Source organism: Mirounga angustirostris, unplaced genomic scaffold (genome assembly GCF_029215605.1).
Source record: "Mirounga angustirostris isolate CCGP_5_RB_7025 unplaced genomic scaffold, mMirAng1.0.hap1 SCAF_1, whole genome shotgun sequence".
Taxonomy (NCBI): Eukaryota; Metazoa; Chordata; class Mammalia; order Carnivora; family Phocidae; genus Mirounga; species Mirounga angustirostris.
In genome coordinates, this window is record NW_026991709.1 from 38,613,313 (window position 1) to 38,640,487 (window position 27,175).

Below are 27,175 nucleotides of genomic sequence, written 5' to 3' on the forward strand. Positions count from 1 at the left end.
AAGGGAATTGTAGCCATTTATTAGAGTGACTACACACTGTGGACAAGTAAATACCTAAACCTTTAGGAAATTACCAGACACTGTCTCTGAAATGGTGGCAAATCATGAGAATACAAGGTACCATACTTGTCCATGGTCCACCAGCCAAAAGAGGGTTTTAATTGATTCAGGTGGTAAGTGGGATTTCAGTTTAAGTTCACATCTTGCAAAGCCCAGTATGTTTGAGGTCTTATCCTATGGTTATCTCTCCAGTTCCTGAAAATATAGTAAAAATAGTTATAATTGGAAAACGGGAAAAATCACCATATTGCCATCTAGCCAATGGTGGTCAAGCTACTATGGAGACAGAAGACATTCTTAGGTTGACAAAATGACCTACAAAAGTAGGTCAAGCTACTATAGAAGGAAAAATGATGTAGAAGCTGCTAAAACTTCCTTCTTTTCCAAGATAGCAGATGAGAAGCAGTGCCACATTCTTGGGGTATTGTTGATATTAAGATGGCCATTAAAATCTTGAAAGATGTGTGATCATTCCTATGATAGTACTGTTTAACTTGCCTCTTTTAGCTGTGCAGAAGGTGAGTGAATCTTAGAGAATATGAATTATTGCAACTGAATCAGGTGGAGATTCCAGTTGCCTTTGCAGTGCAGGTATGGTATCTTTTATGAAACAAACTGACACATCTCTGGACACTTAAAATGCAGCTACTGACTTGAATAATGCAATTTTCTATACCAATTTGAAAAGGTGATCAAATATATTGCTTTTACATGGCAAAACCAACAGTACATATTTGGAAATTTTGCCTCAGGACTATATTAACTCTTCTGCTCTCTGCAATAATGCAGTTCACAGAGACCTTAATAGTTTTAATATTCTACACATCATATCGTTCCACTAGAATAATGGCTTAATGGACTTTATAATACCAAGTCACAAGTATTTTGGGTTTCTTAGTAAGACCTGTGTGAATCAGAGGGTGAGTATGAACCCCAGGAATACTTAGGGTCTTACCAACTCAAGGGAATTTTCTGAGAGTACAAAGATCTGGGGTTCATTGTAATATCCCCTTCACATTTAAAGACAAGTTGTTGCACTTTGCACTGCTACCAGCATTAAAGAAACATAATGTTTGATGGGTCTTTTTGGATTTGGGAACATCATATGTCTTACTTGAGTATGGTAATTTAAACCATTTACTAAGTAACCAGTAATTCTGACAGTTTTTCGTGGGAACCAAAGCAAGAGATGGCTTAGCAGCAATTATAGGCTGAAGTCCTAGCTACTCTTCTACTTTGCCTTTTAAACAAATAATCCAATATTGCTCAAAGTGTCTGTGGCAAATAGGGGTGCTGTATGGAGCTTCTAATAAGGACTAATAGAAGAATCACGATCCTGTGTGGTTTTTGAGAAATCATTGCCCACTCCCACAAATAGCTGATCTCCCCTTTAAGACATAGTTCCTTCCTTGTTGCTGAGCCCTGGAAGACACTGAATACTTAACTATAGTACAAATGATTGTATGACCTGTGCTTCTTATTATGAAATGATGTCATCTGACTGACCAATTCTTAAGTTTGGACATTTGCAGTAGCAATCAATCAGCCAAAGGAAATATAAAGACTTATGCTTGAGGAAGTCTAGAAGGCACATGTAAATTGAACGAGTATAGGATCAAACTTCTTTAACAATAATTTCTGTCATATTGACTCTTTTTCTCAATATATACCTGTGGCTTTTTGGGGAGTTCCCTGTGACCCACTGACAAAGAAGTAAAATATCCAGGCCTGGTTAACCAATCAGTCGTTATAGCTTCACTCAGAGTTGGCCTTAAAGGAAAGTTTGAAGGAAAATATTCTAGTATCCAGAACTTCAATTGTCATTTTTGACTGTTTACTTTGTCTAGACCAAATGGTGGCCAAAAGAACAAATCTATATTAAATTATGGGTAGCTACTAATGGTATTCCTGGACAGATAGAAACTTGTAAAGAATAGGATTAGAAAATTGATGACAATGATGTCTGGGTCAGAGATGTGTGGATAGGTTTGTAGGAGTGAGTACAGAGTTTGAAAATAATTGTGTCATATTTGAATGCTCCTTAAAGGTCACCCACTGCAGAAGACATTCTTAGGTTGAAAAATGACACATTCTATGGATTTCAGTCAATCTTTTTATCTAGCCACAAATTCTTGCTATGTCCATGATAACCATACTGACAGGAATAAAGCCTACCATAGGGCTCATTCACATGGATGTCCTTCATCAATGCTAAACTGACTACCTACTGCTGCATGCCATATCTACCAACAGCAGAGACCAACAGTAAAATCTGGTAGGGAGCTACTTTATGGGGTTATAAAACAAACACCTGATAGCAAGTTTATTATACTGGAACACTTTTATCAAGGAGGGAACTGAGTTTTGTCCTTACTGAAATAGATATGTATTCTAAATATGGGTTTGCCTTACCTATACTTAACTCTTCTGCCACTACCACCATCCATGGATTTATGGTATGGCTTATTCATCATTGTGATATTTTGTATAACATTGATTTTGGTTAAGGAACTTATTTAATAGCAAAAGAAGAACAGCAAAGGGCTCTTACTCATGGAGTTCACTGGTCTTATCAGCAGCTTTCCTAATTCATTGATGGAAGGCCTAACAAAGACTCTGTTAGAGTGCCAGGGTGGGGGAAAATCACAAACATATGAAAAGATGGGGTTTTATCTTTTGGGTACAGCATATGTTTTAATCACTGACCAATACATTTTTTGTCTCTCCTATATCCAGAATACATTGGCCTAGGAATCAAAGAGTAGGTGTGGCCCCTCTCACTAACAAAATCACAGAGGTTAAATCATAGTGTTTTTGCTTCCCATTCCCTCAACTTTGATCTCTGATGTTTTGGAGGTGCTACGTCCAAGGGAGAAAGATTTCCACCAAAGATACATCCATGGTTCCATTAAATTGCAACTCGAGACTGTCACCTGGCACTTTTCTGCCACTGAACAGAGGGTTACTCTATTCACTGGAGTGATGGATACAGATAAACAAAAGGGAAATTGTTTGCTACTAGAAAATGAAGACAGTAAAGGTTATATATGGAATCCAGGGAATTTGGAGGGATGTCTTATAAGTCAATGGAAAAGTTAAAAAAGAAGGATGACTAAGGTTTTAAACCCTTCAAGAATGAAAGTTCAAGGGTACCACACTAAGAAAAAAATATATGACTTGATCAGTTGAAGGAAAAAAAAAAAAAAACATGGAACGAGTTCTGGAAAAAGAAGTTATAAAATATCAACTATGGCCCAAAGCCCAAGGCTTAAAGGCAAAAAAAAAAAAAAAAAAAAAAGTGGAGTAACTAATGTAAGACTGAAGTTACACATATCAACTATGCCCTCAAGATCAGTTACAGAAATAAGGAATTCCTTCCTTTATATATTTATATTGGTATTTATATTTATGTATTTTCTTCCTTACTTACTGTATATATATATGTGTGTATGTGTGTGTATGAGTTCCTTTTTGTATTTTTTTTTCTTCCCCTCATTACTTTATTCAAACCTTGTAGAAGGTTAAAGGTATAATGTAGTAACACAGTTTACCACTCAGGTAACAGGATTTATAATTCAATGATCAAGATATGTAGATGTGACTGTGACTGAATTTAGGAAAAAATAAAATAAATCAGAGATGGATAATGTAACAGCCTCCCAGACTCAGATATAATAATTGTTGGAATTTCACACCTTCTTTTTTTTTCAGTAGAGTAAAAGAACATCTTCACTTGAATGAAAGATAGTTGCATCTTATTAAGTAGAAACATAAGTTGTTTTGTTGTTGTAGGAAAGTTAAAATATGTATAGAAGAGCATATATGAAAGCTGAGTAGCCAAAGGAGCAGAATATAATAATTACTAAGATTTTTTTTTTTTCTTTCTCAGATTCAAACCCATCCTTGTATAGTCTGCTCTGTGGTGCTGGAGTTGAGATTCTACAGACTGTGTATCTGTTTTGCTGGCCCCGTGTTGGCCTATCAATAGAGAGTGTTAGATGAACAGCAGAAGGCTAGAGGAAGAAGGGACTTGTTCCTTCTCGGTTGCTTTCTGTCTGCTTGTTTCTGTGAGCATTACTCTAACAATGATTAATCCAAAGGCAGCAGTTCCTTCTTCTAGGAGATAGAAAATCCAGTTCACAATTTTTTTCTACATGTGCAGACCTGGCCTGATTTTGCCCTGCTCGGAGACACCAATAACAGAAGTTCGCGCTCCCTTTTTAAAGGTCTGGCCTGGGTATCAGACAATTCAGTTTTCTCCTCCAAGGTCAGAAACCTCAGCACCACTGGCCAGCATCTTCTCCTCAGAAGCTAGTTTTAGCTCTGTGGGGCCCCTTATCAAAGTCTCTAAATCTTAATAATTCAATTTTTTTCCTTTTTCCCCAGCCTTAGAGCTGATAGATGTTTCAGTTTAAGGATGATGAACTTATTGCTTCTCATCTTTGCAGTAACATATGCAAAAATTCTCTATATACTCTCTATCCAAATCTCTGAGTGGTTTTTGTCTTCTGACTGAACCTTGACTTATACAGCTAGCCACAAATAGATTGTTTCTATTTGTCCAGTTGAAATTCCTGTAAGAAGGAATTTGTTTGGCCTGGAATAATCTTTCATGTTGGCAGCCCATGTTTTGACTGGATGAGGAAGTCTACTAAACAAATCACATATAAATAAGAGTAATGCTGTGAAAACACCTAGTACAACTTATAACCACCTAATGCCATACTTTTAAGGAGGCCTATAGATGCAGCATCTCCTAAGAGGTCAAAAGCATATCAGGAGCTGCGACTTACAAGTCTAGAATAAGCCATTACTTCCTAACTTGCAGTGGAATTTGGGGTATTCAATGAGAAAATATATGCAAAAATACCTTATATGGTACCTGGCATGTGTTTGGTGTATCATTCTTTAATTGTTGTATCTTTAAGGTTGTTATTCATCTCTAGGAACATGTATATAGTCACACATATTTATTCCTTAAACTTAAAATAGATTAGTGCGGCCAGAATAAAAGAAATGTTAAAGAATCTCTAGCCATCTGCGTGTACTGTTGTCTGTTAACTCTTGGATGGTTATATATCCTGTGCTAAGCTGGTCGAGATGTTGATTGGAGACTGGATACTACTGCCTTCTAGTTAAATTGCAAATAAATTACTTATCTCTCATATTTATTAATACTTGTTTGATCCTGATGCTCCTGAGTTCCAAACATGAAACAGGCATGACCTTTTTATAATATTGTGACTATGATATGGGATTTTCCATTTTTAATATTGGGGTACATTAGCATCCATTTGTGGATCCATCAGAAGTAATAGCATTCACTTTTACAATTTAGATACATTATAAAAAAAAAAAGCAACTTGCTACAACTCTGTCCACACTGTTTCAAGGAATGAGCATCTTGACAAGTTTTAGAAACTGTTCACTTTTGTGCCAGAGCCATTCTTCTGAATGGACTGTATGTGGTTCATTTCAGATATATTGATTTCACTGATTCTACTGCAGTGAAAAGATAAGGAAATGGTATATCAAGGTTTAATTTCTCTGTCAGTGAAGTCTTTAATAATTTCTAGGGGTTCTTCTTTATTGGATTTCAATCTTGGCTTTGCTTGTTAGATTTATATAGTGCTTTTCCTCCTAAAAACACAGAGTTCTCTGCAAAGGCTTTGGAAATAGTAACACTTAATATAATAAAAGTGAAAAGACACACATTAAAAAAATGCGACAGCATGGTGTAGGCAGGAGGGTTGGGATAAAACAGTAGGAAAACTAGGTAACACATAATTTTCAAATTCTCAATCAAGGATGTTTGTGTGAAGTCCCTGAAAGTTTGTAGAAGTAAAAATCTGTGATTCTCCACATAAAGAGAAAAAGGGATAAAGGCTCTGTTAAACTGATCATGGTTTATCCAGTATCTGGTTTTTCATTTTGCACCATTATGAATAAAACTTGATGTGGAAACACTTAACTAGCAAGTGTATCTACAACTGTAGAATCTCTAAGGTTTCAAGCTGTTAAATGGGAGAGAGAATTCAGTAGTTTTGACCTCCTTCTATTTGTGCTCTTATCACTTTCTCTCTTTTTCTTTTCTTTTTTTTTATGTTCTTTCATCCTCGGAAAATCCATTTAAATGTCAAGGACAGATGGGAAAGCAATAGGGCAGTGAGACCAGTTGATGCAATTCCTTTTTAGTAATTATGTTTAAGAAATATAAATTGGGAGCTTGTATCAAAGATTTCAAAATAATTAAATCCATGCAAGTGCTGTACAGAAGAAATATGACTTTCATTTAGTAGATTGTATTCTAAAAATCCTCACTTTCTTACAAACTCTATGCAAGTTATTGACAGATGATGATTAACTAATGTGTGAATTTAATATATATCATATCATCAGTGAGGAAACTTAATTCTTCATTTTATGTAATCACTCATTTAATTAATTTTCAGAATATTTATACAGATGTGAGAGTAGGATACTAATAATTATTAAATGTTTCTAAGTAATAATTATTAAATGTTTCTAAGTTTTTTGGGGTGGCATCAGAAGAGGCCTTTTGGAGAGACAAGTCTTTCACCACCAGCCAACATTAATGAGCCCTCTCTCTTCCATCAGTGACAGTGGAGATCATGTAGGGAGGCGTAACAAGACATTCTTGCCCCTCCCAGTCAGGCTGTTTTCTTTTGAGGCATACTGACAGCTGAAAATTCCACCCTACCCCTGCTCAGCAATAATGAGAAAACTTTTCCTCAACCCCAAGTGTAAGTGGAGACCAAAAAGGGAACCTAGAATTTCAGTTACCTGGAGGTAAGAAGGCAGTACCCATCCTCCTTCCCCTTCTGAAGCAGTGTCAGAAAACTAGTTAATACAAACGAACAAATAAAAAAGTTAAATGAGATCCAGAGTCTCATAATATAATACTCAAAATGTCCAGTTTTCAACTGAAAATCAGTTGTCATATAAATAACCAGGAAAACTTCAACTTGAATGAGTAAAGTCAATCAATAGATATCAACGCTGACATGCATGACAGATATAGTAGAATTATCTGACAAGGATAGCAAAACAGCCATCATAAAAATATTTCAACAGGCTATTATTAACAAGCTTAAAACTAACAAAAAAGAGAATGTTTCCTCAAAGAACTAGAAAATAGCAAAGAAACAGAAAACATAAGTAATAACCAAATGTAGACTTTACCCAAAAATATGATCACTAACAAAATAAACAAACAAAATCACCCACAATGGTGTGATTCACAGCAGAATGGAGGTGGCTGAGAAAAGAATCAGTGAACTTAAAATATTAAACAATAGAAATCACTCAATCTTAACCACAGATAGGAAATGAGCTGGAATTAAAATGAACAGAGCCTCAGGAATCTGTGGGACAATTTAAAAAAGATATATCAATCATGCAATCATATTCCATTAGGAGAAGAGAAAGAAGATGGAATTGAAACATTTTTCAAAGAAATAATGGCTGACAATTTTCTAAATTTGGCAAAAGACACAAACCAACAGATTCAAAAATCTGAGCAAAGCCCAAACATTATAAACCTAAAGAAATCCGTGCCAAAATGTGACATAGTAAAGGTTCTGAAAACTAAAGACGAAGAAAAATAAATAAATAAAGACAGCAAGTAAAGGAAATTAAGGGCACCAGATCAAAAATGAAGAAATAAAACTGCCCTTATTCACAGATGACATAATGGTCCGTGTAGAAAATCCCAAGGGATCCACAAAAATAATTCCTAGAACTAATTAGTGAGTACAATATGTTTGCTGGATATGAGAAAAACACATACAAATCAATTGTATTTCTGTATAACCAATGAATATATATAGACACCAAAAATACAGTATAATTTACAATCACTCAAAAAAAGAGGTAAATACTTAGATGTAGATCTCCCAAAGCATGCATATAACTTATACATTGAAAACTAGAAAATTCTGATAAAAGAAATCAAAGGAGATATAAATAAATGGATAGATGGATTGTGTCCATACATTGGAAGACTAAACAGAATAAAGATGTCAAGTCTCCTTAAATTGTTATACAGTTTTAACACAATTTTTATCAAAATCATCATGAAGATATTTTGTAAATTTGGCAAGATTATTCTAAAAGCTAGCTTTGTTTCAAGGCATAGGAATGAGAAGAGTTAAAATTTTAATTTTGAAAAAAGATAAAAGAAGAAATCATTCCTCAAGATTGGTACTGGTGGAGAAAGACACATAGATCAGTGGAGTGGGAGAGAAAATCCAGAAGGAGCTCTATACAAGCATAACCAACTGGCTTTTGAAAAAGGTGGGAAGTCATTAAATGGAAGAAAGTTGGTATTTTCAACAAATGGAGATCAAGCAGTCAGACATCCATTCACCAAAAGCCTTGACTTAAGCCTCACATATTATACAGATTTAACTTAAAATAGATGATAGATTTCAATATAAAATATAACACTATAAAACTTTTATAGGAAAACATATGAAAATATCCTTGGCACATAGGATTTGGTGAGGTATTCTTAGACATAATATCAAAGGCATTATGCACAAACAAAAAAATCAATAAATCAGATTTCATCAAAGTTAAATCTTTTGTCATATTAAAAGGAAAAAAAAAGAAAAACTCCAAACTGGGAGGAAATATTTGCAAACCATAAATATGATAAGAGATTCAGAATATATAAAGAACTTCCAAAACTCAACTGCAGAAAAAAACCAAAAAGTCCAATTAAGAAATGAAAAAAAAAAAAGAAAGAAAGAAAGAAAGAAAATGAAGACATAAAAGATATTTCATCAAGGATGATATACAAATGACAAATAAGCTCATGAAAAGACGTTTAACATCACTAGCCTTTAGGGAAATGCAAATTAAGACACATGGGATAATTATATGTCAGGGTTCAAAAGACTACCCCAAGTTGCTGATTCTCTAGGAGGACTCTGAGGATTTAGCATATAGTCATACTCACAGCTATGATCTATGCAGTGAAATGATACAACACAAAATCAACAAAGGGAGAACGTATATAGGGAAAATTCCAGTGCAAATCAGGTGCAAGATTCCAATAGTTCTCTCCCAGTGTAGTCACACAGGACATACTTCTCCAGCAATGAGTTGTTAAATGTTGTGTTTCAGGGAAGCTCATTAGAGTTCACTGCTAGCATTTTTTAATTAGGCGATTGTCATGTAGGCAGCCCCTACCTCCCATGTATCAAAATTCCAGATCCCCAGGGGTGCCTGTGTGGCCCAGTCAGTTGAGGTTCCCATCTTGGTTTCGGCTGAGGTCGTGATCTTGGGATAGTGAGATTGAGTCCCACCTTGGGCTCTGTGCTGGCGCAGAGTCTGTTTAAGACTCTCTGTGCCCCTCCCCGCCACTTACAAATAAATAAATAAATAAATCTCTTTAAAAAAAAAACAAAAAGCACAAAATTCCAGACTTCCAGAAGGAAAGTAGGTGTTCAATATAAGCCAGATTGTTTTACAGAGAGTTTAGGTACAGTGATTCATTCTTACTAGGGGATAGTGGAAAGCCTCTCTAAATCCAAGTTCCAGGATATCAACCAAGGGCAAACCTGAGATAGCAATCGCAGACCTACTATGTAAATTCTTCTGCACAGCTACATATCTACTTGGAATAGTTAAAATAAAAGTAGTGACAATGCCAAATGCTTGCAAAGATATGGGGAAACTGATCACTCATACGTTACTGGTGGGAATGTAAAACGGTACAGCCACTCTAGCATACATTTAACACATGACTCAGCAAGTGTATTTCTAGATCATTATGCCAGAGATTTGAAAACTTATGTACACACAGAAACGTTTGTACACAATTGTTCATTGCAACTATTTTTGTAACAGTCAAAAACCAGAAACAATAGTTATCCTTCAGTAGGTAAATAGTTAAACTGTAGTATACACACACAATAAATAACGATTCAGGGATAGAAAAGGATTAATACCTTCAATGACTTGCACAGATCTCAAAGACACTATGCTTAGTGAAAAACCAGTCTCAAAGGCTTCAATGACTTGCACAGATCTCAAAGACACTATGCTTAGTGAAAAACCAGTCTCAAAGGCTGAAAACTGTATGATTCCATTTATAAGGCATTTTCAAAATGACAAAATATGAATCTGTAGATCGGATTAGTGGTCGCCAGGAGTTATGACTGGAGGATGGGAAAAGGTGGTGTGACTATATAGCACAAGGGAAATGTTTTAGGTGATGTAAGAGTTCTGTACCTTGATCGGTGGTGGTTTCACCAGTCTACATATATGAGAAAAGGTCAATTTTCCAATTTTGACCTCTTTGTGAATCTATAATTGTTTTAAAATAAGAAGATAAAAAATCTGGATTAATAATTCCTCTCATTATTTTAGAGATGAGCATATAGTACTGTTTCTGTCTTAATTTCTTTTTTTCTTCCAATTTTTAAATTTAAATTCCAGTTAGTGTGATATTAGTTTCAGGTGTAGGATTTAGTGATTCCTCACTTACATACAACACCCAATGTTCATCACAAGTGCCCTCCTTAATACCGATCACCCATTTAACCCATCCCCCACCCACCTCCCCTCTAGTTACCCTCAGTTTGTTCTCTATACTTGAGTCTGTTTTATGACTTGCCTCTCTCTTTTTTCTTCTTTGATGAATTTCTAAAGTGAATGTTAAGCAAGAGTGAAAACTCACCCATATTTGAGCTGAAATATCAATCTATCTTATTTCTAAAATGTAAACTAATAAATTTTAAAAGGGATAAGTTTAAGAAATAAAAAAGGAGAATAGAAGCAATTGTTTACCAGTTAACTAAAATCTGGAAAGACGTGGTGCACAATCTATATATGTAAAAGTCTTTACTATGCCTAATTTTTTATGTGTCTTAATCTTATATTACATACTAAGCAGTGTAGTAGGGCCTTTTCATAGTTTTAAAAGACTTAATCCTCAAATAAACAAACAAAAATCACTGCAAAGTAGACATTGTCATTCTTATATACAGAAGAGACTGCAAAGTTTCAGAATTTAAATAACATTAAAGATTACAGAAAAAGATCTTTGTGGCTTTGTATCATTTTCTTTTCTCAAATGAATATATACATTTTTTTGTTAGTTGTAAAACTAATATAATTGTTTGTTTAATGTAATAGTTATAATATGAACTATATTAGTTTACATTACATATTACATAAACTAATGTAATTAATTTCATATATCAAGAGCTATACATATTATTCATAAATTTTCTTCAGCTTACATATAAAATAAATCTCTTGAGACCAAACACAGATATTTGACATTTACTCTCCTCACAGGTATTTTATTATTTTTCCTTCCAACTTTACTTTAGGAATTTAAAAAAATCTAAGGAAAAGAATTCTACATTTATGAAGCATTATCTACAATACTTGAAAATTAAAATGCAATGAAACAATTGCAAAATATACTTAAATTATGCTATATCAAATATTTTATCATGTATGGCAACATGGAGAATGCATACAATAGACTGCCAAATTAAGTAACCAAAATTTGCTATATAATTATAATTATGATAATAAATGGTCATATATGGGTAAGAAGTGAAAAGAAGCATGTATAACTGAAAATGATTGTTTCATTAAAAGTTTGTAATTATAGCTGTCTCTTAAAAGTTTGATTTAATGCTGTTTTATTTTTTTTAGTAATACTTTCTAAAAATGTATTTTGAATATTTTTTAAAATTTATTTTTATTTATTTTTTTATTTTTTAAATTTTTTAAAGATTTTATTTATTTACTTGACAGAGAGAGAGACACAGCGAGAGAGGGAACACAAGCAGGGAGAGTGGGAGAGGGAGAAGCAGGCTTCCCGCCGAGCAGGGAGCCTGAAGCAGGGCTCGATCCCAGGACCCTGAGATCATGACCTGAGCAGAAGGCAGACGCTTAACGACTGAGCCACCCAGGCACCCCTAAAATTTATTTTTAAATATGTTTAAAGATTATTAGTTTAATCAAGATGTCTATTTGATAACATTTAACTTAAGAGAGAAAATTGGTATGACATAAAATCTGTTTACTCTTATAGGTACACTTTTGTGCTCTGCATTATGCCAGTATTCAAAAGAAAAATTCACTGTCATTTGGAAAGATTTGGAAAAAATGTAAACTGAATTAGACAATAGTTAAAAATATGTCTAATTCAGTATTTGTTGAATAAACTATAATATATATCACAAACACTTTTGGAACCAATAAAAAACCAAGTAAGATGTTTGAGTCATAATGGAATGGTATTCAAGAGGGCTCTGGATAGTTTTAGAAGATCTTCTCTTTATTCTAATACTGAGGTTACATAACTACTCTTGGTGAGACTTCATCAATTTTCATACCATTTGTCTCACCTTACCACTATTTTCTCTTTCCTAAGTTTTATTTCCAAGCTCCATAATTGAGAGGACTCCATTTAGAAGTAAGAGTTTAAAAAACAGAGAAGATATTTACCCCTCTGTTCTCCACTCTACCTTACATCTTACATCTTACACTCCACTCCACCTTACATCTTCATAGTATGAATTCCCAGTCTTCTTATGTGAATTCTGAGAGTTGAAAAGTAAAGGAACTGTAAAGGTTTTTTTTTGGGAGGGGCAGGTAGAGGGCACCAATTATGTTTCTAGAACTTTGTTGAGGAATGCTGGTACTAATAAAAATGAGATTCAGAAATAGTTTAATAAATTGCTCAGTTTTCCACCAATCATGAATAAGTATCTTTCACTTCCCCAAAGATAGAGAAATCTAAGCCTTCAAATGTATGATATAAAATAAATAGCAAAATCTATTAAAAGTTTCTAATCATAAAAGTTCCTAAAGTCTGAAGGACTTTCTAGGAAAAATACATTAAAAATTCTCATATTTCACCAATTTCTGAGTTTACTTTGACCTTTTGTGGAGATTTTTCGACAAGAACACCATAGATTTTTTTTTTTTAAAGATTTTATTTAGTTATCTGAGAGAGAGAATGGGAGACAGAGAGCATGAGAGGGGAAGGGTCAGAGGGAGAAGCAGGCCCCCCGCTGAGCCAGGGAGCCTGATGTGGGACTCGATCCCGGGACTCCAGAATCATGACCTGAGCCGAAGGCAGTTGCTTAACCAACAGAGCCACCCAGGTGCCCCAGAACACCATAGATTTTTTCAATTACTGTCTCCAAGGGTAAAAATATAGAACATATATTTAAGCCTTGCACTTATATTGAGAGACTAAGAAGGCACAAATCACAATTGGTGGGAGAGGAGGAAGTATTTTACTGCAACAGGCAAAATGTCATCCATAGTTAAGAAAATATATGACTGTAAATTAATTTTATTCACAAAATTTGGTTCTTTTTTCTTTGCTACTGTAGCTAATACTAGAATATAAAAATAAGCTTGATTAATAAAAAATAACAAAAATGAAAATTACAATTTACATATAAAAACTGAGTTTCAGCACAGCATCATTTTCAACAGATATGTTCATTTATTTAACAAACATACGTTATTACTTCCATTATACCAGGCCCTATGTTAGGTGTTGAGGAAAAAAAAAAAAAGAAAAAGATAGATGGAAATGAAGTTTGAACTTATTTTACCTATTAGAGTAAGATAGAAGACCCAGAAGCCAACAGACTATAATAAAATGTAAAAAATAAAATAGTTTTACTTGCATATGTATATGGTTCTAAGGGATCACAGAAGATAGAACAGTGTTTCTTGGGCATTACAAAGAATATCACAGTGAAGAGGTGATATTTAAGCTGGGCCTTCAATGATAGGACTTCAATACAAAAAAATAAATAAATAATCTGGGAGGGAGACAATTCCAGGAAGTGAGGGGCAAACTGTACCAAGCTGGGCGCCTGGGTGGCTCAGATGGTTGGGCGTCTGCCTTCAGCTCAGGTCATGATCTCAGGGTCCTGGGATCGAGTCCTGCATCGGGCTCCCTGCTCCTTGGGAGCCTGCTTCTCCCTCTGCCTCTCTCTCTGTCTCTAATGAATAAATAAATAAAATCTTTAAAAAAAAAAAAAAACTGTACCAAGCTATATGACTATGAAAGAGCCTATTGTGCCTAGGGTATAGTAAAAAGTTTCATGGAACACAAGGTAAGAGATCGAGGGGGAAGATTGTACAGAGTTGTAGCAAATGAGGTTGAAAAATGTAGATCAAGGTTATGCTGCAAAATATATGGCTATATCTTGTGCCTAGCCAGTGGTTTGCATTTTATTCTATATGCACAGGGTCCCAACACAGTTCTAATACTGGTAAGTAGATGATTTATTTGCATTTTAAGCATGATAACTGGAGTGGCAGCATGACAAGTCAAATGAAACTAGATAAACTGTTTGTACAGAGAGCTGCTAAAAGGTTTGTTTTTTTTTTTTTAAGATTTTATTTATTTATTTGAGAGAGAGAATGAGATAGAGAGAGCATGAGAGTGGGGAGGGTCAGGGGGAGAAGCAGACTCCCTGCTGAGCAGGGAGCCCGACGTGGGACTCGATCCCAGGACTCCAGGATCATGACCTGAGCCGAAGGCAGTCGCTTAACCCACTGAGCCACCCAGGAGCCCAGGTTTTTTTACTATATTTCAAGTGACAGATATGAGGGCCTAAACTGAGCAGCAACAATGAGAGGAAAGAGGAGAGAACAAATTTTTAGAGACATATCTGAGATACATTTGACAGGATTATAGTGGAAAGACTTGATGAACAGTATTACCATTAAGTGAGTAAGGAGTAAAAGCAATTCCCTGCGCTGTTTTCACATTCCTTGAAATCAAACAAATCACTTTTAATTTAATTCTTGGGATTTGAAATACAATATTTAGTTGCTCCTTCTTTCTAGTTCACATGAGCGTCTTTCCCTGATGGTACACATTCATGATAGATTATCGAGTAAATGAATGAACCAATATAAACATGCTGTGGACATTTACGTTGGTTTTTTTTTTGTTTGTTTGTTTAAAATTTAGGTTACCGGGTTTCTTAGTTAAAATATTTGGCATTGTATCTTGGCTTCCTGTCAGATTAGAGGCTCCTTTATCATCAGCTATGCTATCTATATTGAACTTCATTGCCAGAGTTTTCTGTCTCATTACATAGTTTTGCACTATCTTTCTGAGGTTTACTGCCATCTGTGTGTCATGTCCCTAAATTGCAAATGCTGGGTCATTAATGGATTTAGTAAATATATGGTTCTTGTATTTCAAAATATTTGTGAAATTTAAAAAATGTTAATTTAGTGTTGGTCACCAGATAATTCTATTATTAAGAGTTTTTCATTCGGGCGCCTGGGTGGCTCAGTCGGTTAAGTGACTGCCTTCGGCTCAGGTCATGATCCTGGAGTCCCGGGATCGAGTCCCACATCGGGCTCCCTGCTCGGCGGGGAGCCTGTTTCTCCCTCTGACCCTCCCCCCTCTCATGTACTCTCTCATTCTCGCTCTCTCAAATAAATAATCTTTAACCAAAAAAAAAAAAGAGTTTTTCATTCAACACCTTGTTCAGGGACAATCCAATAGAATTTGTATGTATGTATGCCTGTTTGTGTGTCTATTTCTAATTACAACATTTATTTCATGTTGTTGAATGTTTGCCAATTCTTTACAGCTCATATCAAATGTTACCTTTTACAGTCTTTTCTCACTTAGCTAAATGTATATACTTTGTTACTCCTCTGAATTCCCACAATCTTTGAACCTCTTTTATTGAATTTACAAATTCTCTATTATGTTTGATTTAACTGCATAATCTCAATAGTTAACTCCTTGAGAGTTAGGACAGCATCACATTCAACTGTTTATTTTCTATAGATATTAGAAAAATCTTTTCTTTGAGACAATAAAGTGTGGACTTTGGCACTGAAAATAATTAGAACTCCCAAGAAAACCAAGGAATATTTAAAATAATAATATAGCTCAAAGTACCTATTACAAGTTTACAAAAAAAGTTAAAGACTGAAGTCATTTCTATGTCTTGTGAACAGTATTAGCAGGTAATATATGAGGATGTTATTTCAGGATTTGCACCTTGAACTATTATACCATCAAATTCGAAAACATGTAGTCAATGACAGTACTTTTGTGGGTATTGGATAATCCCCCTTGACTAAATAAAATATTATTCTAAACTTTTAATACCTTGGAAAAATGGAGTGTTATGATCCACTCAAAATACATGTCTTAATTGGCCATGAATTCCTTCTACTTTATCTATCTCTTCTAAGTTTTCATGGGATATTAAAAACTGTTTTCCTAAAAGTTCTTTATATCACATCTCTGGATATCATTTTATTCATTTAAATATATGGTTAGGATAGAATGTCACTCATATTCCTTCAAATATTCTGGAACCTATAGCCCATTCTATAAAATAGGATTTTGGTAATAGCTACAAATTAGTAAATTGAAGAAATCATAGTAGAGACACGCGTTCTTATGTACTGCTGAGAAGCCTTTAAAAATTTTATGTCAGCAATCCAGTAGTTAAATTATCTGCATATTATCCATATATGTATACACCCCTTGAGAATCATTTTAGAAACAGAATATTACATATAGTTTCCGTAAAAATGTTTGGGGTAATATACATCGGTAATTATTAAGGAAATAAAGAGAATAATGAGAATTAATAATTAAGAGAATTAACAACTCAGTAATGGCTTGGACAGATGGAACGTTATGCTGAGACAGAAGCTTCTCTTTTATCCTCAAAATTATTTCCTCTTCTAAATAAACCCATTGCTTGGTTATACTGCCCCTGGCATCTTTGGTGATGGTTATGTGATTGAATTCACAGTTCTGCAGGTCAGAAGTCTAGCATGCATGGCTGGGTCCTTGGCTCAGGGTATTATAAGACTGGAATAAAAGCACTGGCTTATCTGAATTCTCATCTGGAGACTCTGGGGAAAACTTTTGCTTCCAAGATTATTCTTGTTGCCAGAATTCAGTTCCCTGCTGTTGAAGAACTGAGGTCCTTGTTTATTTGCTGGCTGACATACAAGGGCCACTCTCTCAGCTCCTAGAGGACAAATGTATCCCTTGCCATGCAGCCATCTCTTTCTTCAAGCCAACAATAGGCTATTATATCTTTCATGTGCTTTAAATCTCTAATTTCCTTTTCTTCGATGAACTAGAAAAACTCTGCTTTTAAAAACCTCACCTGACCATGTCAGGCCCCTTGGATTATCTCCCTAAATTAATGAGAACTGATTTGGAATCTTAATTACAACTACAAAAGCCTTTCACAGCAAAACCTAGAAGCATTTAATTTAATAATGGGGAGAACATGGCCCTGGCATCTTGGGAGAGGGTATCTTAGAAATCTTTCTACTACAATCTGGTCATAAAAAAACGTATTGAATATTGTTCATACCCTATACCCTTTCCCAGAGATTAATAATCTACACTCATGTATTCAATGCGTGCTTTAAGTTCTATAATAAATCACTTAAACTTTCTTTGTGACCACCAGCCAGCCCTTTTATCTTATTTACCTATTAGGATCTTGCTATCACTCCCTCAGGAGTAGTGGCTGCATTCTCTTCTCCGTGTCAACTTTTTATTTACTGAAGCAAGTTGTAAGGGTGTTTGAGACAAAGGGAAAGAATTAAATTATCATTATTGTATTTTGATGATGATGATGATGATTAGCAAGATAGTTATTTCTTAGAGTCCAAGGTGAAAGGTTTTTCTTATCTTGCCAGAAAACTTCCTGTGAGCACTATCAACTATCTAGTCCCTCAGCAGCCACAACTCACAAATAGCTCAGTGGCATTATCATTTTAATAGCTACTATTTTCTTTCATACTTTTACATTTTATGGTTGTTTTCTAACTTCACTAAATTTGTCATCTCCTCATCAACCTCTGGCATGAAATAAAAAACGGATTCTGAAATTTTGTAAATAATGTTTTAAAATGGTCTCAGGGACAATTAAAGTTTTATTCTCATCTTGTAACAAATACTTTTAACATGATTTAAATTTAACTTTAAATCTTTAAATGTCTTTAAATCTTTAAATCTTTAATTTCTTAAATCTATACAAGATTGAAACAAAAAATGTCTATCATCAAAATGATAAACTATATCATTCTAAGAACATGATACTTTTTTTTATATAAGCAAAATATTGAAACAGAAATTGAATATCTCTACAAGTAGCAAGTAAATATTTTGAAATGGAATAACCCTAAAGCGGGGATGATCCTAAGATAGAGAACTGGCTTTATCCTGAAACTGTGTTTTCTACTCTAGATAAACAAGTGCCTTGCTCTATATAGAAATATTTTTGTTTTTGTCCAACATTCTTGCTATTCCTTTTGGACAATGAAAGGAAATGGTATCACGGGGGGTATTGTAAATCTTTTAGGGCTTGAATATCGGAGTAATAGCTGATTACTGATGTATGGATGGCTTGACACTCAAATAACACACTAATATTTTAGTTAGAAGTCAATTAGGTTCCATCCACATCATTGCAAATGGCAAGATTTCATTTTTTTGATGGCTGCATAATATTCCATTGTGTATATATACCACATCTTCTTTATCCACTCATCTTTTGATGGAGATCTGGGCTCTTTCCATAGTTTGGCTATTGTGGATATTACTGCTATAAGCATTGGGATGCAGGTGCCCCTTCGGATTACTACATTTATATCTTTGGGGTAAATACCCAGATAGTGCAACAGAAGATCATAGGGGAAGAGAGGAAAAAATGAAACAAGAAGAAACCAGAGAGGGAGACAAACCATAAGAGACTCTTGATCTCAGGAAACAAACTGAGGGTTCCTAGAGTGGAGGGTGGTGGGAAGGATGGGGTGGCTGGGACACTGGGGAGGGTATGTGCTATGGTGAGTGCTGTGAATTTGTGTAAGACTGATGAATCACAGACCTGTACCCCTGAAACAAATAATACATTATATGTTAATAATAATAATAATAATAATAATAATAATAATAATAATAATAATAAAAGAAGCCAATTAGGATACAGTTCTCTTCATGTATGTCAAAGAGAACAGCCTGCTACAGTGAAAACTTAAAATCTAGCTTTCCGAAGTTCTCAAAATGATTCATTAGATATCAACAAACACTAGAAGTTTATTATACTGGTGCTATGAATTGTAACTATACTTTATATTGCCATTTTAAATGTATCTAAAGTTAGTCTTTTATTTTTTTATTTTTATTTATTTTTAAAGATTTTATTTATTTTTTGACAGACAGAGACACAGTGAGAGAGGGAACACAAGCAGGGGGAGTGGGAAAGGGAGAAGCAGGCTTCCCACAGAGCAGGGAGCCCAATGCAGGGCTCCATCCCAGGACCCTGGGATCATGACCTGAGCTGAAGGCAGAGGCTTAACGACTGAGCCACCCAGGTGCCCCTAAAGTTAATCTTTTAAATGCAGATTAATTTTCCTTAAATTGCCTCTTGGCGCCATGGCAAGCATGCTTAGAAAGTCAAGCAGAGTTAAGAGTAAATTAAAGTCTGAAGTATTTTGCATACCACTTCTATCCCTTCTCTCTTAGAAATGTTACCTGTATTCAGCTGACAAAGGGAAAAATGAGGTCTAAGAAGGGTGATTTGCTAGGCTTTACTAAGGTGAAGTATGTGGAATGCATTGCTACCATTCAAGCTCTCACATTTCCTGAGCTCGCTCATCTGGCATGATTCCATTTTTATGTCCTAAACTCTATAGACTGAGTGAATGCATGACTGCTGTATCAGGCAGCCTGTGCAAAATACTTGACTTCAGCAAATTTCTGACAAGCACCGTTCATTAATCTTTGTTTCATAATTCTCACCAGTATGCACACCCTGCCTTTCTGTCCCTATCTGCAAGTAAATTGGTTTTTAAGAAAATGAAGAGGTCAGCAGAAGATGTTGGAGCACACATTTTTTCTGTTAAAACCAATCAGTAGACCAGGGGAGCAATGTCAATGGTTAAAGTTAGCAGAACTTGCCCATAATTCAACTGAAGCATCTATTTATATTAGCAATATTATTTTTTTGGATGAATGCAGCAACTAAAATAAACAATCTTGTGGTATAAAGATGGAACACTATTTACCTACAGACATTTTTGGCCTCAAAATATAGTCATGTAAGACATACATACTTCAACTGTTAGGAATAGTGTCTAATTTTCAGGACCAAAGAAAAGTTACCAGAGTTCTCATTCCTGTAACAGTCTATTAGGTAACTTGGACAAACCCACATGAGAACAAGTAGAAAATGTGGAAAATATATGTTGTAAGTTAAACAGCTACCAAGGTAATAAGGAGTTACAGAATCAGGATCTGAGAGAGAGAAAGAATGAGAAAGAAAACATTTTCTAAACATTGAAGCCTTATCTGTCTTATTTAGCTTAGAATTTGAGAGAAACTTTAGACAGACTCACAAGATTAAGGGAACAACAAATGGAGTTCAGGACCTACCAGGTGGTGGGATCACTAATGAACCCAATAAGCACTATCAAGGAAAAGTCAAAGTGCCACACCTTATGTGTGCAGGTTATCTGGAAACAAACCAACCCTTACTAAAACAGAAGCACACCTTCAAACTGTATCAAAACTAGATTGGGTTAAGTTGATTAATGTTGTGATTGGCCTTAGCTATTTGGCAGAAGAAAATATAAATGCCCTGGGGAGAACTCAAATTCTTTCAGAGCTCAATTTATATCTACCATTTTCATCTACAATGTCCAGCACTCAATAAAAACTAATCATGTATTTAGAGTAAGACAATTTGATTATTAGGGACAGACTCAGAGAATCTAGATTAGAAAGGCATCAGATGTAGATTTAAAAAAAATAAAACTATGCTTAATATGTTAAAGAAAATGCAAGAGGAGTTTAAAAACTTTGATAGAGATCTTGATCTTGTAAGAAAAAAGAGATAGAAATTTACAGCTAAAAATTATAAATAACAGAAATTAAGAACCTGAAGAATGAGATTAATAGAATAGTCAGAGCTGGAAAAAAATTAGAAAATGGAATTATAGGATGGAAGAACTGTCCAGGAGAAGCATGAAAAGATAAAAAAAATTATAAAAAATGTACAGAAAACATGAAAGTAGAGTGTTATAATCATGCTTTCAGTTTTGTCTTAATAGTTGTTAAACCATATAGTATTTTAGTTTTAATGTATTTTTACTTCTAGGTGATCTATTTGATACAATTTAAAGTTCCCTATCCCTTGAAAATATATTCATTTAGGTTAAAATAGTTCTTTATATGAACTTTATATATGTTTATATCTGCTATTTATATATATTAAAATTGTTTCTATACAGTATAATAATTTAATATCCCAAATCTCTGTGTCTCTTTCTATAGTTAAACTTAAACTGAAATTTTTTGAGTGCCTTGATTGCTTTGATTATATTCATGTCAATATACATGAAAAATAAATATATTTGAAGGTATAATTTGAACCCTAAAGAAAAAGATGTCTTTGCCATTTGACTATGGTCATTGCTAGTAAAAGACCACTTTAAATTAATTTTAAGGCTTGAGATTTCCAGAAGATCTATTTGGGTTATATTTCAGCTGTCAGTTCCTCATGAAATTTGGTCAACTCCCAGTTGACTCTAACACTGAGAAAGGGCTGATTCTCTCTCTTTTTTTAAGATTTTATTTACTTATTTGACACAGAGAGCACAAGCAGGGGGAGCAGCAGAGGGAGAGGGCGAAGCAGGTTCCCCACTGAGCAGGGAGCCTGACACGGGGCTCAATGCCAGGACCCTGGGATCATGACCTGAGCTGAAGGCAGACGCTTAACCAACTGAGCCACCCATGTGCCCAGAGATGATTCTCTTTAAAGAATCACCATTTCTGTGGGCATCAGCTTTTATTTTATTCCCCCAATATCACATTCAAATTTTCCAACCTTAACAATTATTCCCAGAGACATAAATTTTCTTAGTTGTTTATTTCTCTGGGTTTTGAACTAGACATCAACTTGACCCAGTAATTCTTTGTGATCTTTTCAACTTTTCAAAAATTTTAAAGAAATATTTCGTTAGTGTTATATCTAGGAGTCATACTTCGGGGTTAGTTCTGAAAATTTAGTCTATCAATATCAGAAATAGCAAGTGTTGCACAGAATTATTAAAATTTTCATTCATATATACATGGATATGAATATATTAATATGAATATGTATTACATTTCATATATATATTTAATACACATAAAATTCATTTTTGTTTTTTATGCATTTGCTTCTTTTTCAAATCTATCTAGACCTTTTTGATAGTCTCTTTGCTTTCTCATACTTTTCAGTTCTTTAATTTCTATAAGCATATTAAATATATTACTTTTATATTATGCATCTGGTAATTACAGCAATCGCAGTCCTTCTGCTATGATTATAAAATTTTTGTTCCAGTTAACTCACTCAAGATATCTATTTTGTTGTTTACCTATGATTTTTCCTAATCTCCTATTCTTAAAAATGAATGTTGGAGATTATTTGAAGGCTTTACTTAAAGTTATTTTTTTCCTGAGACTATTTGTGTTTCTTCTCTCAGGTAAGGGGCGGGGGGGGGGGGGGGCGGGAACCTGCCTAGGAGTTCTTTAAGCTAAATCTTTAGCTTACAGTTTGAGCAATACATAATAAATTCTGATGTCAAATATGCTTGACATCTGTGTTTAGAAAATTCTGAGAGTTTTTTTTTTTTTTTTTTAAACAAAAGAAGTGTTCTAAACATCTGCTGCATTTTAGGATTCTTTGATCTCTATCTAAATGAAGGTAAAACGTTTTCAGAATTCCAACTTTATGAAGAGTTTTCTGATTCAACATCCTATTCAGGCATTGTCCCATTTATGTATGGTATATAAACAGTTAAAACAAAAGCTTCAGACCACTTTAGATGAAGGGTAAACAGATGCTTCTAAAATAAAGCAATCTCGTGCTTTATGTCTATTGAATTGCATTTTCTTATAATTTGGGACATTCTCAATTTATTTTTCTAACAGCACACATTTTTTTAATCATGAATTTTTGGATTTTATCTAGCATATATTGTGTTCCATATTGAGAAGTTTTATCTTGATGTGTAGTCTGCTTAAAGTAGAAACATAACTGCCTCCTGTAGAGAGATTTCATGAGATGGTACAAGTAAATTAGAATATAAACTTTGCTGGAATTTTCAATTATAGAGATGTTAGATACTTACTGGACTGCATTTTTTTCCTAATATAAAACATCTTTTTTTTTCTCCCTTTAGACCACAGCTATAACTTGTAAAACGAAACTATTTTCCCTCCCTTGATATAGTAAAAAGCCATTTATCTTGTAATTGTCATTCATGTATTTTTTTAAAAATGTTTATATTTTTTATTTCAGAATATTTTCCTAAACAAAATAGCTTTCAAATTTAGTAATAGAAAATAGTGATAGAAAAAATAGACCCAATGCATAGAATTTTACCATTTTGAGGGGAATACATTTACTCAATATATAAGTATACATTTTCTCAAGTAAAAAGAAAGTACAAATGGAGAGAATATGTGTGATGAATTTGCAATGTCTTTCGTGGTTCTTTTGTTGCACAGGAATAACAGAGTAAAGATAATTCAAGTTCTTCCATTGTGTTTGGACTTCCCAGGGAGTAATAATATCTCTTCCATTTCGTCGTTATACTCTAGTGTATCTTTTATGTTAATTTATCATGTTTAATAGGTGAGAGGTTTGTGTTTTGCCTTAGAAAAGAACTGATAAAATTTGCATTGTACAATACCCAAGAGATGATGATGAAATATTTTTCTTTGTTCGTTCTTATATTACAGTGTTCTGAAATGTATTATCGATGGAACTCTACACAGAAATACTGCTTAAGAGATCATATTGTTCTTTGTTGCATAATAATCTATTACATGCTGAAAGCTTATGGTTTTTAAATGCCTTTAGTTTTAAAAATATACCTATGTAAAATAGATTCTAGCATATTGTCATTACATTTACATTTAAAACACAGAGGAAATTAAGAATATAAATTAGTATCTAAAACATCCCCAAAGTCCCTGAAATTCAATACATTATGATAAGTTTAAATGCTATTTGAAAGCTAACAAAAATATGTATATCAGTCCTCATTGGCAAGGTATTTAAATAAATTGAAACAAGTCTCTCTCTCTGGTGATAGGTACAGCATTTTACTATTAGAGGTAGTTTCTATGTCTTTAAGTGGAACTTCTTTTCTTTTTAAACACCCTTTTAAATAAATAAGCAAATTATTTTTAATTTTCTTTCATTTATTTTTTTTTAATGTGGATACTTGATTATAATATTCCATGACTTGTGTGATAATAGCTTACATTGGTACAGATCTATATGATCTACAAAGCACTTAACTTTTGGCATTACATTTCCCAGTTAATATATTCACATAATACCTTAAATAATGGAAAGAATTTCAGACACTGGCAAGCTGGTGTTGGTGGTGGGTATATGTAAAAACACACAGGTTTTTGTTATTTTCCAGCTTTCTACCCCACATCAGAGGGGATCAGGCATCCAGATATTGCTTTTATACATGCAAAGCACACAACTTGACTGAATGTTTTTGATAAAAAAAAAAATTAGGCATCACATAAGCATAAATGAAGAGAAAATATTGTGCCTATTAGCTTTTGCAGATTACATTTCAATTAAAATTCTAAAATTTGTACAAGAGTCTCTGTAACAGGAGATGGGGGTACATTACATAATCATAAAGGGAGTGATCCAACAAGAGGATACAATAATTGTAAATATTTATGCACCAACCATGGGAGCACCTAAATATTTAAAGCAACTATTAATAGATATAAAGGAAGAAACAGATAGTAATACAATAATAGAAGGGGATTTTTAACAACCCACTTACATCATTGGATAGATCACCACACAGAAAGTCAACAAGTAAACAGTGGCTTTGGATGATACATTGGACCAAATAGACCTAATGGATATATTAAGACATTTCATCAAAAAGCAGTGGAATATGCATTCTTTTTGAGTCCACATAGAACATTCTCCAGAAATTACATGTTAGTCCATAAAATAAGTCTCAACAAGTTAAAAAAGACTGAATTATAGCATGCATCTTTCTGACTGGTATGAAACTAGAAATTATCCACAAGAAAAAAACTCTGGAAAGAACAAAAATACATGGAAAATAAGTAACATGCTACTAACAATGCATGAATCAACCAAGAAATCAAAGATGAAGTAAACAAAATACATGGAAACAATGAAAATGAAAACACAATGGTCCAAAATTTTGGGGATGCAGGAAAATCTGCCTTAAGAGGGAAGATTATAGCAAAATGGGCCTACAACAAGAAGCAAGAAAAATCTCAAATAAGCAACTTAGCTTTTCATCTTAAGGAGCTAGAAAAGGAAGAAACAAAACTCAAAGTCAGTAGAAGATTGGGAATAATAAATATTAGAGCAGAAATAAATGAAATAGAGACAACAACAGTAGAACAGATCGATGAAACTAACAGTTGGTTCTTTGAAAAGATTAACAAAATTGATGAACCTTTAGCTAGACTCATCAAAAAGAAAGAAAGGAAGGAAGGAAGAAAGGAAGGGAAAAGCAAGAGGGAAGAGAGAGAGAGGATTTAAATAAAATTAGAAATGAAGCAGGAGAAATAACAATCAATATCACAGAAATAAAAAGAATTATAAGAGAATGTTATAAAAATTATACGGTGACAAACTGAACAACTTAGAAGAAATGGATAAATTCCTAGAAACATATAACCTTTCTAAACCAAATCAAAAAGAAAAAAATTTGAACAGACCAATTACTAGTAATAAAATTGAATTAGCCATAAGAAAAAAAAAAAAAAATCCAACAAACAAAAGTCCAGGACCGGTTGGTTTCACAGGTGAATTCTACCAAATATTTAAAGAAGAATAAATACCTATTCTTCTCAAACTATTTAAAAAATAGAAGAGAAAGGAAAATGTTAAAATTCATCCTTATGAGGCCAGGCTTACACTGATACCAAAACCAGATAAAGACACTATAAAAAAAGAAAACCAAAGGCCAATATCTCTGATGAACACAGATGCAGAAATCTTCTACAAAATATTAGCAAACTGAATCCAACAATACTTAGAAAAAAAAAAAAAATCATTCACCATGATTAAGTGGGATTTATTCTAGGGAGGCAAAGGTGGTTCAGTATTTGTAAATCAATCAACATGATACATGATATTAACAGGACATTATAAACCCCTATGTTTATTTCAATAGATGCAGAAAAAGCATTTGACAAAGTATAACATCAATTCATCATAAAAACTTTCAACAAATGGTGTTATTGGACACACACTTAAACATAATAAAGGCCCTATACAGAAAACTCACAGCTAATATCATACTCAATGGTGAAAAACAGAGAGCTTCTCTTCTAAAGTTAGGAGCAAGACAAGGAAGTCTACTCTCACCACTTATTCAACATAGTACTGGAAGACCTAGCCACAGGAATCAGACAAGAAAAATCAATAAAAGGCATCCAAATTGAAAAGGAAGAAGAAAAATTATCACTATTGGCAGATGACATAATACTACATGGAAAACCCTAAAGACTCCACCAAAAAACTACCTGAACTTATAAATGAATTCAGTAAAGTCACAGGATACAAAATATACAGAAATCTGTTGCATTTCTATACACTAATAATGAAGTAGGAGAAAGAGAAATTAAGAAAACAACTCCATTTACAATTGCACCAAAAATAAAAAAATAACCAGGAATAAACCTAAGCAAGCAGGTGAAAGATTTACACTCCAAAAACTGTAAAATATTGATGAAAGAAATTGAAGATGAAACAAGTGGAAAGATATCCCATGCTCATGGATTAGAGGAATTAATATTGTTAAAATGTCCATACTACCCAAAGAAAATCTACAGACTCAATGAAATCCCTACAAAAATACCAACAGCATTTTTCACAGACCTAGAATAAATAATACTAAAAATTGTATGGAACCACAAAAGACCTCAAATAGCCAAAACAATCTTGAAAAAGAATAACTAAGTGGAGTACCACAATTCCAGATTTCAAGATATACTACAAAGCTGTAG